The sequence below is a fragment of the Eretmochelys imbricata genome, chromosome 4 (genome assembly GCF_965152235.1).
Source record: "Eretmochelys imbricata isolate rEreImb1 chromosome 4, rEreImb1.hap1, whole genome shotgun sequence".
Classification (NCBI taxonomy): Eukaryota; Metazoa; Chordata; order Testudines; family Cheloniidae; genus Eretmochelys; species Eretmochelys imbricata.
In genome coordinates this window covers 93834708-93848829 of record NC_135575.1, presented here as the reverse complement: position 1 = coordinate 93848829, position 14122 = coordinate 93834708, and the positions used below count along the sequence as shown (strand labels likewise).

The 14122-nt window shown below is 40.7% G+C and overlaps 2 protein-coding genes across 3 annotated transcripts in view; one reads left to right on the top strand and one right to left on the bottom strand.

Annotated features, from left to right (window-relative positions):
* Positions 1-14122, bottom strand: part of SCFD2 (sec1 family domain containing 2) — a 309403-nt gene that overhangs the window by 120359 nt on the left and 174922 nt on the right. The window lies entirely within an intron of this gene.
* The window catches only part of LOC144264177 (uncharacterized), a 51701-nt gene that overhangs the window by 27054 nt on the left and 10525 nt on the right, over positions 1-14122 (top strand). The window lies entirely within an intron of this gene.

The following is a 14122-nucleotide window of genomic DNA, read 5'->3' as shown; positions in this document are numbered from 1 at the left end:
TTCATTTCCCTAACTCCAAAACATTTCCATTGCCATGTTACCATATGATGAAAAAAAGCACCATCTGCCACCTTTGGATGCAGCCTCATCCTTTACCACTTATTCCTTACAACGCACATTCCCAGCTTGCATCAAATTTTCTCCCCACCCTCCCAATTAAAATTCTCTCTTTCTTCCTTCAAAGTGCAGAAAAAGGCCACCATGCTGAAATGCCACACACCAATCTTAGTCCCAGTTCAGCAAGCAAGTCATTAAACTTTCCTTCTTGCATTTATACACTTTCATGGTGTCAGATTTGAATCCAAAGAAAACCCACAATGACTTTTCCCCTATATTTGCAAACCAACTTTTTGCTAATTCATTTCTTTTTAAGAAGAATGGGAACAAGACCATTATTTAGCTTTCCTTGAACTGAGAGGAACATTTTAGCATTATTGCACCACATTTGCTCTCAGCTGTAGTTTTTTTCTGGCTCTCAGACGTACAGATTTTTACAACCACAACTGGCAGCAGTGTAATTCCCTCTAAAACTGGGTGGATTCCAGAATCCAAGACACCCTTTTTGTGATGAAAAAACTGCTGCTGTGCCTGGTCAAAGCAAGCAAGAAATGAGCTTACAGCCCTCTGTCATCTCTGGAAGATACGTACTACAGTGATTTAAGAAAAGTCTTATTTAACCTGGTTTTCTTGTGGATTTGTTTTGGGGGCGGGGGAAAGGGTCTCAGATAACGATGGCCCCAACATTTAGATGGCAAAGACACAGAGTTATTTGTCTTATTTTTTATTAATGCCAAAGAAGTGGTTCACAGGTCACAATATGGAGTCAAAACTATATTTAGTTACTGGCAAATATCTGCGAAATAATGTCAAGCTTTTCTTAGTGCATGCATTAGTACCACTATTATTCTATGTATAGGGTATAGCACCATTTATGTAACAGGGCTGTAGCAAACAAACCATACATCCTCTGCCCCACAGAGCTATCAGCCTTAGGAGCACAAGCTGGAACAGTACAAAGTAATACAGAATGATATAATGATAACAAAAAGAGTCATTTTAACAGGACTGCATCTTGGAATGGGGGGATGGGTTATATGAAGCAAGAGAGTGATGGAGTTTGCATATATTAATGGAGTGGCTATTTCAAGCGTAAGGGCAGCATGACAGGAGGCACAAAATTGAGAGTAAGTAAAAGAGACAAATTAATCTAAATTTTACTTTGAGCAAACAGTGTGAAGAATGCTCCCAACCGATAATAGCATCCAATTCTTTTTTGATTGGGACACAACTCGTGCATACCTGCACATCTGGGCTTGCCAGATAACAGTACCAGAAATTTTGGTAGCCTTCGTTTTGTTAGGATCAAGAGCTAGATAAAGCTACAGATATGTGCTTGGAACACAGGAACTGCCCTACTGAATTAGACATGTAAACTGGGATTTTCAGAGGAGACTGAGGGAGTTAAGCACTGAACACTCCTGTAAGCGCCTCTGAAAATCCCAGCACAGTCCAGTGGCTGGTCTCCTTATTCAGTATCAGATGCATTAGAGGAAGGTACAAGGAACACCTTGATGGATGATTATGAAATAACCTGCCCATAAGGGAAGTTTCTTCCTAACTTCAGACAGTTTGAGTTTCCCTTATTCCCTGAAACATGATGGTGTATTACCCTTTGAGAAGACACTTTGTTAGATACATTAATACAAGTAAACTAATGCACTGATCAATATATAAATCAAGAAGTAAAAACACTATTTATTTTACATACTGCTCTCATAATCTAGCTCATTAGCATTTACTGGTGTTCTCTCCCTAGCAAGTATTAGAAGAAACAGAATTTCAGGTCATTTCTTTATGTTATGGGTGGAAAAGAACAGAACTTTCAAGAAGCCACACACTGCAGCTGGGAATCTGAGTCAGAGAGATGGCCAAACTGCACTAAATTGGAAAGGAATACAGTCATACACAGGGAAACTTATCAGATCCAGATGTGCTCCCAGTGAACTTGGGTGGTAAAAATCTGCTTAAAATTTGTTGAAGCTATAATCTGAGTTAGGGTCTTGTAGTCTAATAATTTGCACAGGGTGTTCTGGGCCTGCCCTGATATGTCTAGATGAACAAGGAAATAGAACATAGGAGGTTTTCCCACCTGGACAGTGTCCAGTTGCTTGAGGCTGAAAAGAACATTTTAAACTCATATTCATAAAATGATTAAAGGATTAGATTAAACTGTGTTGTGGCTGCGTATGCCTGAGATAGGAGAGGAGAAGAGTAAGACTGAGTAAGGAGCCTGTGAAAGAGGGCAAAGCACAATCCAATGGTTGGAAAACCAAATTGGGAATCAGGAGATTTGGTTGCTATTCCTGGCTCTGCCATTCATCACAACCTCTCAATCATTGTGTCCCTATCTGTAAAATGGGGATGTATGGCTGCCCTCTGAGGACCCCTCACCGTTTATGGGGCACGCTGGCAGCAGGGCTGGAAGGGCCAGGGCCGCATCACATAGTGCTGCAGAGATTGTGGGCAGCACAGTAGCTCACAGTGCAGTCCCACAAGGCTATTGTCACTTACTGTAACAAGGCCCCAGGCCAGGAAGCCCCTGCTATCCCAGTAGCCCAGGAGAAGGAGGGTGCCACAGCAGCTTGAAACCACATTAGTTGCCTACCACCACCTTACAAGTTTTGTACTGCACCTCTCTACTGATGCAGAGAACTCTGGCCTGGAAAAGGTGGTCCTGATTTCCAAGGGGGTTGCCTTGACACATAAGCACAGAAGCACAGAAATTAGACACATAAGCACAGAAATTAGAGATGGAAAAATCTTATAAGATCAGCTAGTCAATCTTCACTGGCAATAAATATAGCTGTGGGGAGCAGGGAGGCATGTGTGTCTAATCATCAAGGGGCAGGACTAAGGAAGGTGAGCTGATAGATTAATGGACACCTGGGCCTTACAAAATGACTGATTGAGATCAATCTGGAGTTGAAACCACAGGAAACAGGCAGGCTCCTTTGGACAGCCATGAGCCAGACTCTGCAAGGAAAAGGGGTATGTACTATTCCAGGGTAACCAACCTGGGGACCCAGGCTTCTATTCCAGAGCTGGTAAAGACACAAGGCGCACAGCCCAGAAAGGGGCTGGGAACAGGGCCCAGAGGACGGACTAAAGAAAATCCCAAGGGCAGAGGGACCTTTTATTGGTTGGGACTTTTTAGTTTGGACCCTTGGTACCCCAGAAGGGGTTATGTTTGTTGTGACTTGACAATCTCCAGCACAGATTGGTGTCTGGGAAGCTGAGCAGACCGACCTCAAAAACTGGCAGGGTGTGCGAGCTATGCCAAAGGACAGCCATACCCCTATGACAAGTGGGTACTAGAAATGGGATCACTCTGATTTAGGAGGGATTATGGGGCAGAGAGGTACAGATGCTTCCTTTGACTGGGAAATCTCCACCTTCCCAGGCTGGTGTATGTAGGGACAGGGTGGGTCTGATGAACCCCTGCTAGCAAAAGGGAAAGACATTTTCAGTGTGCTGGTGGCACAAGAAAAGCAGACAGAGGAAATCCTCCTGAACTTGTTGGAGGGTCAACAAAAGCAGCACTGGCATGGTGTGGCCCAGCACAGGCCAGGGAGAAATGCTTGGGTACGCTTTAGGTGCAGAAAGATGCAGCACATAAGGAGGATCTGCTCCTTGAAGAGGAGAGAGGGAAAGTCCCTTGGGAAGGAATGTTTCTTATGTGGGAAGACAGGATACATTAAAAGTCTCAGTCCCATTAAGAGCTTGAACTTTGAGGAAAAGAACTGTAGCCAGGGGACAGTTAGGGGCCCCAAGAATTGAGATCAGATGGTGAGTCTTGGGACCCAATTGAGGAAGATGGAGGGAAAGAGAAACCACTGTAAAGAGCAGCTGACCTGAGAGACGGAGGGGTCTGGAGAACCAGATTTCTGCCATTCACTGGCAGATGGGGCTCTGGACAAAAAGTTCACAGGTGTGAATAGAGAAAAACTGCTAATAAAAGGCTGAACACAGAGGCAGTAGAAAGGGCAGACTCTGCAGCTGTGGCAGAGATAGGAACCTAGGCAGTACAGGAGGGCACACCTGGGAAAGGCCCAATTGCTGTAGCGGATGGATGCCAGGGGGAATTGCAGGAGGCACTCCTCAGAAGGGACCAGCTAAAAAAGGACCTATAGGAGACATGTGCTGCACATGAGAGGCCTGTGGCACAGACCAGGAAGAAAGAATGGGAAATTTGTTGGACAATGAGCACTGGAGACAACAGCAGGTGCTACAAAGTCATGCCCCTATGACACTAATGTAGATAAAATGTCTGAAACTTCTCTTTTAAAGGGAGATATATTGCAGGAGTTGGAGAAGTCAATGCATCTTTCATCAAAAGCAGGAATTTTTGGTCCTTTCATTAACAAGAAGATATGACTCTCAGTTACACTCTCAATATGAGCTGCAATTTTTATTTCCAAAACGAAAAACTGAAAAAAAAAATTCAATCCAAAATGATTTTTCAGTTTTTTCCATTATGTTTTGGGGTGTTTTTTTACCTTTCTAAAAAATTAAACAAATCTAGCTAAATTTCTAATCAAAACATTGTTTTAAAATGGAAAGTACTATTTGTTCACCCCAGAATTGCATTTTTCAGCAAATTTACTATTTGACTGAAAACTTTTACCCAGTTCTACATAAGAACCTAGAAAAGTAGACAGAGATAATGGGCTAGATTCTTAAATGGTTTAAAACAAGATAGCTGCTTCCAAGTCAATAGAACTACACTGATTTACACCAGCTGGGACTCTGCTCACTGTTCCCAGACTGAGAGGTCTATCTACTGGTGAAGCCAAGAGTACAAAAACACCTAGATTCCTATAAGAATCTTGTTTCCTATAAGAATTTAGGTAGCTGGAATGTGTGCAATTTATTTGAAAGATCATCAACATTATCTATTACTTATATAGCATCACTGGTATCCATTATGGGCCTGACCCAAAGTGCATTGAAGTCAATGGAAAGAAACTCACTGTAGTCAATGGACTTTGGGGCAGGCCTCAAGTTAGAGGTGGTTTAATGATTGTATATTTCTACCATATAATTAAAGCTGCAGTCTCTATTTCCAACGTTTGTGTTTACTAGTTTAATTAAATTGGGGAGCAGGACAAGGTAGGAGCATGTCACTTTTAATGCCATATGGCCCAGCTCTCTCCATTACCTGTACGTGATACAACTAAACACACACATAGTTGCACCCTGAAGGGAACAAGCATTTCCAATACCTGTAAGAACCAACAGCCTGGCAGTGAAGAAACCACACAGGAAAAGTACAGATCAGTAAATATCTGCATTATCCACAGAATGAGAGCCAGTCAGGTTTACATGGTCCTTGTAAGAAACGTATGGTACTTAGGAGCCACAATAGATAGAAACAATGGTTAACTTTAGATATTCTGGTGGGTGGAAGTGTATCCTGTATATTTTTGGTAAGACTAGGGAGCTATGTATTTTCTGTAGCTGCCAAGTGTTCTGTTTATTAAAGTGTACCTATCTGTTTGGACTGTCTTTAAACAAATTGCAATGATAATGACTGCTGTGTGGAAAACTGACCACCATCAGAAGAACCACCACCTTCTTGGAACCTCTTTCTGTGGTCCATTTTCAGGCCTGGTACTTAACTAAAGGGAACAACTAATGGTAAGCAGAATCTAAAACATTACTGTCTATCGTCTTCTAAACCTGGCACATTCACCAAATTCTTTTGCCAGATTTTGACAAAAAACACTTTCCAAAACCAACATTTTCAGGGTGTTCTCCTACTCTTAAAAATAGCTGACTTTCTAGCATGCAAATCCAAAAGGAAAAAATTTAAAGCTGACAGGACTATGAAAACAACAATGTAAAATGTGTAGGACACAATAAAGCCTTGTACTCTCCCTGTTCCTCTGCATTCAGACATAACCAGTAGACTTAGATTAAATCAATTTAGTGACCTCAGGCAAGATTAAATCAATTAAGTGACCTCAGGCAAGTCCCAAAGGGAATTCAGTCTACATATCACCAGCAGTCTGGCTTTTGCACTGTTTAAAACATCTGGACCTCATCTTCTCTCAGAAGCTAAACATGTAATCTGAATTACCTGCCACTCATAGAGAAGACAGCTCCTTCAAACCAAGGATGAACTTATTATTAGGTCTACGTACCAAAGCTTGTAATACATACATTTTCATCAGATGATAATAGGTTGGTTGGCAAATTTCAGTTCTAAATTCAGCTTATCTCTAAATATTTACCAACTTAACAAGACACGGTCAACTTAAAAAAAACCCACACACTTCTGTCTGAAATGTTTTACCTTTTCTCACAAATGACATGGTCTCTGTAACTGTAAGATAAGGGAAAAAATATTTTCTCGGCTTTTTCAATGCGTTTACTTGATGGATTTTATAGCACTTTGTGTACAGTCAGCTTCACTGATTCCCTGTACAGTCAGTTTCCTCAGCTGATTGTGTGGGTCTTTCACACAGCAACATGGGAGGAAAAAAGATTTTGAAAATAGGAAACAATTGTAAAATTCACAGAAATTGGCAGGGGATGTGAAGAAGTACAACGTAGTACTTTCACCAAAATTTTTACAATGAACTAGGGAATTGATTGACAGCATCACTTTAAATGTAAAATAAGGAATGAATTGTAAACATTATTCTGAACATGGGGAGAGGTCACATGCAAGGAATAATTTGTAGGGCCAGAGTCTAATTTACAAAAAGAACCTTGTTTTTAGAAATTAATTCATTATCATGTTGTTAAATGATTACAGGTTTCTTGATTTTCTATATCCTCCCATAATCTTCATAATTTCCTGGAGTATATTCTACATGCACCAATGCTAAAAAGGCTGGTGTACCTTTTAATAATAGTTGACTACTGTAGCAATGGATACTGTAATTTTAGTCACACAGGCATTCACCCTTAAGCCCTTTATATTCTCCTTCTCAACTGTCACAGGAAGGGGTCCCCGCTTCATTTTACTGCAAAGTTCAAAAGTAAGATAGAGGGGTTTGGAAACAAGGGAAAAAGGAGAAAAAAGAAAAATCAGGAATGAAGAGGTGGAAGGGGTTGGGGAAGAAAAAAAGTGAGAAATTAACAGAAACACGGAGGGAAGGTCAGGAGGAAAACATTATCATCAATAAAGGGCAAAGAAGTAGAAAAGAAGAAATATGGAAGTGCAAAAAGTGAAGCAGAAAATATAGGTGCATGTCTTGGAGTGACTGGCCCCTTTAAAAGGAATGAGGGCCAAGTCCGCCTGTGAACGCTGTCTGAAGGTCCACGGGGGGCAACAGACTGGCCAGGGGCCAACTTAAAGGTTAATTGCTAAACAAGTACTTGGACCTAATAAAAAAATTATCTGAGCTTAGGATAGGTAATTTTAGAGCAAAGACTCTCACAGAGAGAAGGTATGCTCCTAGGGACAGGGAGCTCTCAGGAGAGCTTGATCAGGAGAGCTCACTAAGCCTTGAAGGAGATCCCTAAAAGGAGAGCTACAGTTGGTAGGCCACAAGGAGCCAGAGAAGGGATCTCCCAACAGTGGCAGGAAACCCTGCCTGTCAGGAACTACAGGGCTGTCCTAGAAAAGAGCTACAGCTGGCAGGTCTTCCCGAGCTCTGAGGAAGAATTCTTCGCAGATAGCAGCAAGAGACTGGATTCCAGGAAAGGGACCTGAGTTGAGAGAATCCTGCTAATAGAGGGCCTGGACAGAGGTGAGCAGTGGCCTCTGGACGGATCAACTAAGAATGGCTCTGTCTCCCAGCTAAAATGCTGGGATGAAGGTTTTGCTTACGCTACGTGTTGACTTTTTCTGATACTAAATGAGAACCACCAAATGAGGTGCTCTTTAGTATCTGAAGGTCTTCCTGGACTTGTTTATATCCTGGGTGAGGGGAAATCAAGGTAGGTCTCACCCACAGTGCCATGCCTGACCCCAAGAGAGTATTCCAGGATGGCCAGTATTATAACAATGGACCTCTAGAAATGGAGCAACTTGAGAATACCACTAAGGAACAGCAAAGGGGCTTTGCCAAATTAATCACTGCTCAATCCAGCTGAATTGCCTCAATTTTTTTGCCATAAATTGCAAAGAATAACAGATTAAGATGCATGATGTCTTGTGCACTTCTAACTCAAAAGAAAAGAATCCCTAGGGTGGGATAGTAATATGCTGATCTGGAAAGAGCCACAAAATGCTCCTGGCTTTAACATTTACTGTATATCATGGAGGAAGAATAGGCTATCTAACTTGGGTCGCAATTGTGCATCCTCTTCTATGTGGACCCACTGGACTTACATAGAGGCCCACTGACTTCAATGTTAATGGGTTCTGCTGTGGTGGAACAGCTTGCAGAATCAGTGTCTAAAGTGTAACTCAAGATATTGAGACTAGGATAGAAAAAGACAACCTGAAATTGTTCAAGTTGTAGCAGTGAAAGAATAGTGTGAGTGCACACATGTACTCATGTATCTGTACAATATAGGATTAATTTGCTTTAATATGTTTTGCTTCCCCCTCTCTCAAAGGAAAGTGGAAATAACAAGCTTATAATTTTAGCACATATATCATTTAAACTGTTCCATTTATTCTGTGTTTTTACTTGAAGTCCTGGTGATGTGAAGAACCTTTACTGCACTTCTTAACAAAAAAACAAAAAGATTACCTGTGCCTTTGCATAATACAAAATAAAAGTCTGTACCATCTGAGACTCCTCTGATATTCTAACAACAAAGGTATACCAGAATACATTTTATATTAAATATCACATATTTCTACATATAATGTTCTACTGTGTAGTGAGAATTCCAAGGAATTTATTCCACAGCTACTGTACAGTACCTAGGGGAAAAAGGAATATTGATGGAAGTTCAGTAAATAACCTTTCAAAAATCTATCCTAACTGCGATAAACAAACAGGTTGAGAGGCTCAGGTAGTCAGATGTGAGATCACCTAACAATTTTAAATGGACAAAGAATTAGTTTCTTATAGAACACGCTAAGGTATTAGAAACATTTACTGTAGTTTTCCCAGCAGCCATCAGGCCTATTTTCTCCTGTCTAGACAACAGCTGATTTGACAATTTCACTCCGTTTCTGCATTCTCTAAAGCAGGGCCGCTTCCAATTCACTGTGAACTAAACTGTGAAGACCTTACTCAGACAACATTAACAATAACATCTATTGAAAGTTTTGCTTGACCAAGAAATAAATTAGGGGGAGAAAAAGAAAATGAGGGGGGAGGAAACGGATTATGCCTATAACCTGTTCTCTTTGACTTTCCCCTTAGCCTTAGTGATGCCTTCCTCAATGCCTCCTATGTGTCTTTTCGCTCACAAACGTCTCCAGACTTTCTTTCATGCTTCCCTTTATGCCTGGAATGTCCTTCCAAAATCTATTTGCCAAGCCTCCACCCTCATCTCATTCAAATCACTCCTAAAAGATCCATTTTGGCAGCATTACTTATATTAGTGGCTTTTACACTTAATTTTTTTTTAAACCAACAAGACTGTTGGTTGCATAAAGTGACTAAACATTTTAGCATATATCCATAACCTGTGACTCCCTCTCTCCTCTGCCCCCTTCCTGTTATTTATTTTTAGCACAAAATTACTTCCTTTTACTTTTCCACATTTGTTGCTAGAAAAAACTGAGTAATACACATGTCTGAGCTAATAATTAGCACATGCAAACAGGACTATGGATGATTTATGGAACTATTCTGCTTTCTATTTGTGGGTGGGCCTGACTCAATAACCACTAAGCACGCATGCCTCTTGTTGAAATCTGTGGAAGTTATGTGCATGGAGCAGCTACAGAACGGAGTCCAACAATACATGCACACATATTCATAGACTAATAAAGAAACTTCTATTGTTCTCCACTCTGTTATTTAGAAACTGAAAATACTGGTATTGTATTGTTCAAAGCCACAAAATGCTCTTTATTTTGTTTTCATGCATCAAAACTACGTAGGGTTTTCTAGATCAATATACACTATTTAGTGCAACCTTGAGGAACACAAAGACATGAGGGGGAATGGACATCATGTTTAGACAAGGAAGGGAATTGTCGGCATAATAAATGCTTGATGGCATGACTCTGCTGTGGAACGAAGGGAGTTTCTTATAACTGAAGCATGGATAATAAACATTGGATTGTATATCTTGAATGGTGCCCCAAAAGGAAGTGGAAGCCAGTGTAAAACAGGTGCACTCTGACTCAGCTCTGACCATTAAGTGAACAGTCATACTCTGCACTAGATGATACTTCCATCTGGGCTTCACGGGTAGCCCCATGTAAAAGCATGTTGCAGCAATCCAATCTGGAGATCAAAAAGCATTTGATAACCCATCAGAGAGGAATGGTTGCAACTTAATGACTAACCACAGACGAAATAAGGCTCTTCTAGCCACAGTTACGAACAAAAAAATCAAGGAGCAGCTGGGATCCAGGAGGTTCCCCAGACTGCAAACCTCATTGACAGAGTGGGCATATACCACCTCTGCCATATCCTCTAGATATACTACCCACCTATACATTTTATTATTTTCTAATTTAATATAGCCTCTTCTGGTAGGAGACATTCTTTCTAGACTTTCCAGGGTATGAGTTCTTTTAACATACACTAGTTAGACTGTGCATGATATCCATTAAATTACTATGTTTACATTTCATAAATCTATGGGGTCCAAGGTGCATTGTTTTATTCTAATAATAAAAGTCTGCCATTTGGAACAATATAGAATCTTTGTACTACATGGGATTTTCACATGGCTTACAGAATTTAGCACAGCAAGACTCAGAGGCTGTATCCTTCTTTTCTTCTCCAAATTACTCAAATTCTAGTTATGTTACAGAACTTCTGCTGTGCCCAGAAGAAAATGCACCTCCAACATTTCCTTGGTGGGGAAAAAGCTGCTTGTCATTAAAAAAAAGTGATTTAAATAAACTATGGGATGAGCAAAGTTAAGGTAAATTAATTCTTCTTTCCCATTTGTAGCAGTGACAGGGGGAAACAGAAGGCTATAACCCTCTCCACTCCTTAGGGCTTCTAAAAATGCAGATGGCAAAGAGATAATTCACTGGATCAGGGTGGCTGTGTAGTAGTTCTCATCAAGAGAGAGTAAATGAGTGGAAACACTGGGTTTCACAAAAGCGATCTTACACCCAGCTATGGTAATTTACATGGCATTTACGCATACATTTATCAACTAACTAAATTTGCACAGAATAAGGTCCTGAATGGAGTTTGAATTCACGTAACGTGGAGAAAGATACAAAAAGACAGCACATACAAGCTTTAGTCTGAGAAACAGAGAGACCACAAGAGAAGCTATACAATACCACCATTATAATAGAGAGTAGGTCATACTGGAAAGAAAAATTGTATGTGCTTTGTAAATCTCCTATATTATAGAGTAAAACATTCCTAATAGTTAGAATCACTCTTCTTTGCTACCATATCATATCTTATATATTACAATGACCCATTCATTAAACCACATTACAATATTTTCACAGCTCATGCATTGTCCTCTCACAAAGTCTCATCTCTTTTGTCTGTTTCAGATTATCTTTGCCCCTTTCCAGCATGAACTGCAAAATATTCCACCTCCTTTATACTGTTATTCTCTTTGTAAGATTCTGAATCATTTTATCTTCTTATAATTTATATAAAAACATTATTTGTTTTTGTTCCTGTACAACCTTTGCCTCAATAAAGATCACTCTGGTTATTTTTTGTAAGATCCTGCTATATTCCCTTTATTCTGAATGTTTTTCATACTAAGAGTACGATTAAAATACAGATAATACTATAAATGTGTAAGACTGATGAATTCAGATGTTCACAGAACTTGATTCACTAAACTCCTGAGTAAGAACAACATATGTTTTTCATTGCTTTCATGCTACTGTATTTATTTAGCTACTCTTGTAAGAGTAAAATTCAAAGTAAGAGACTGTATGGCAAGACCAGGAAGCAAATCAAGAGAACTGGATTTTTATCTGAAAATGTTTCCTTTAACAGGAGTAGCTTTAATACCACCGTTTCTTCATAAAAGAAAAACCACCACACATCAAAGCACTGACTAAGACTAACTCTTAAGTCTTGAAGTTCTTTAAGTGCAAGCATTAAAACAATGGTATAAAAACAACACTTTCATTTTCATTTTAAAAAAAACAAACTATGGTGCGGTTCTGACACACTATTTCTGTGTTTTTAGTTTATAGCAAAACTAACTTCAGGTGAAATTAATTGATGCATCTTTGGGGTGAAATCATGTTAGCTGAACCAATGTGCCCTAAAAGAAAAGGAGTACTTGTGGCACCTTAGAGACTAACCAATTTATTTGACCATAAGCTTTTGTGAGCTACAGCTCACTTCATTGGATGCATACTGTGGAAAGTATAGAAGATCTTTTTATACACACAAAGCATGAAAAAATGGGTGTTTACCACTACAAAAAGTTTTCTCTCCCCCCCACCCCACTCTCCTGCTGGTAATAGCTTATCTAAAGTGATCACTCTCCTTACAATGTGTATGATAATCAAGGTTTAACAAGAACGTCTGAAGGGGGGGGGTAGGAAAAAACAAGGGGAAATAGGTTACCTTGCATAATGACTTAGCCACTCCCAGTCTCTATTCAAGCCTAAGTTAATTGTATCCAATTCGCAAATGGATTCCAATTCAACAGTCTCTCGCTGGAGTCTGGTTTTGAAGTTTTTTTGTTGTAATGTCGCAACTTTCATGTCTGTAATCGCGTGACCAGAGAGACTGAAGTGTTCTCCGACTGGTTTCTGAATGTTATAATTCTTGACATCTGATTTGTGTCCATTTATTCTTTTACGTAGAGACTGTCCAGTTTGACCAATGTACATGGCAGAGGGGCATTCTGGCACATGATGGCACATCACATTGGTGGATGTGCAGGTGAACGAGCCTCTGATAGTGTGGCTGATGTTATTAGGCCCTGTGATGGTGTCCCCTGAATAGATATGTGGACACAGTAGGCAACAGGCTTTGTTGCAAGGATAGGTTCCTGGGTTAGTGGTTCTGTTGTGTGGTATGTGGTTGCTGGTGAGTATTTGCTTCAGTATTTGGGGGGCTGTCTGTAGGCAAGGACTGGCCTGTCTCCTAAGATTTGTGAGAGTGTTGGGTCATCCTTCAGGATAGGTTGTAGATCCTTAATAATGCGTTGGAGGGGTTTTAGCTGGGGGCTGAAGGTGACGGCTAGTGGCGTTCTGTTATTTTCTTTGTTAGGCCTGTCCTGTAGTAGGTGACTTCTGGGAACTCTTCTGGCTCTATCAATCTGTTTCTTCATTTCCGCAGGTGGGTACTGTAGTTGTAAGAATGCTTGATAGAGATCTTGTACGTGTTTGTCTCTGTCTGAGGGGTTGGAGCAAATGCGGTTGTATCGCAGAGCTTGGCTGTAGACGATGGATCGTGTGGTGTGGTCAGGGTGAAAGCTGGAGACATGTAGGTAGGAATAGCGGTCAGTAGGTTTCCGGTATAGGGTGGTGTTTATGTGACCATCATTTATTAGCACTGTAGTGTCCAGGAAGTGGATCTCTTGTGTGGACTGGACCAGGCTGAGGTTGATGATGGGATGGAAATTGTTGAAATCATGGTGGAATTCCTCAAGAGCTTCTTTTCCATGGGTCCAGATGATGAAGATGTCATCAATATAGCGCAAGTAGAGTAGGGGCGTTAGGGGACGAGAGCTGAGGAAGCGTTGTTCTAAGTCAGCCATAAAAATGTTGGCATACTGTGGGGCCATGCGGGTACCCATAGCAGTGCCGCTGATTTGAAGGTATACATTGTCTCCAAATGTAAAATAGTTATGGGTAAGGACAAAGTCACAAAGTTCAGCCACTAGGTTAGCCGTGACATTATCGGGGATGGTGTTCTTGACGGCTTGTAGTCCATCTTTGTGTGGAATGTTGGTATAGAGGGCTTCTACATCCATAGTGGCCAGGATGGTGTTTTCAGGAAGATCACCGATGGATTGTAGTTTCCTCAGGAAGTCAGTGGTGTCTCGAAGGTAGCTGGGAGTGCTGGTAGCGTAGGGCCTG